Consider the following 664-nt stretch of genomic DNA (forward strand, 5'->3'; position numbering starts at 1 on the left):
TCGATCTGCTCAGGTCCCTTCCAACCCTACAAACTATGAATCTACGAAACTATGAAAAGTGTCTATGAGTCTTGGGCTAACTCAGTAGTTTCAAGCAAAATAAAACAGAATACATTATTCTGATAATGTTGAAACATGTTGTTTTGATATCTTGTACCCGAGACATCTCATTTTGGAAGTGCTGAAACATTTTTACCTTTTTTAAAATTAAACTGACACTTTTTTTTTTAAAGCCCTTTTTAAAATACAGCCTGAGGCAAAGAAAAAAAAAAAAAACCCAGCTACCTAGTGCCAAAATGAAACAAAGTATTCAGCTTCAGGTTGAACAAAACATTTTGGGCTGCCCCAAGTTAAATTGTTACCATTTTGCCAAAAATATCCTAACATTTCTGTTTTGTTTCAACCCAAATTATTTTTTTAACTATTGGTTGGCTCAACCATTGAACCAAAAAATACGATTCATCCAGCTGCAGTCCTTGCTCCAGCGCTCTGAACCATGACTGTGAAACACAGCCACACCTGTCTGTAAGACGCACTCGCCTTTATTTCAAGAAATTAGTAGAAACAGAGTTTAGAGGCATAACTAGCAAGTTCTGTGCTTTGAGGAAAACCCTACTGAGGGGAAGGTTGCCAGCCTTAGAGAGCCGGGGGGGGGGGGGGGGGG

At 39.0% G+C, this 664-nt stretch overlaps 1 protein-coding gene across 1 annotated transcript in view; it reads right to left on the reverse strand.

The window, feature by feature from the left end:
• The window catches only part of ATP8B3 (ATPase phospholipid transporting 8B3), a 52,988-nt gene that overhangs the window by 30,890 nt on the left and 21,434 nt on the right, over positions 1–664 (reverse strand). The gene's annotated exons all lie outside the window — the stretch shown is intronic.

Source organism: Gavialis gangeticus, unplaced genomic scaffold (genome assembly GCF_001723915.1).
Source record: "Gavialis gangeticus isolate Ggan-Ray unplaced genomic scaffold, GavGan_comp1, whole genome shotgun sequence".
In the NCBI taxonomy this organism is placed as follows: domain Eukaryota; kingdom Metazoa; phylum Chordata; order Crocodylia; family Gavialidae; genus Gavialis; species Gavialis gangeticus.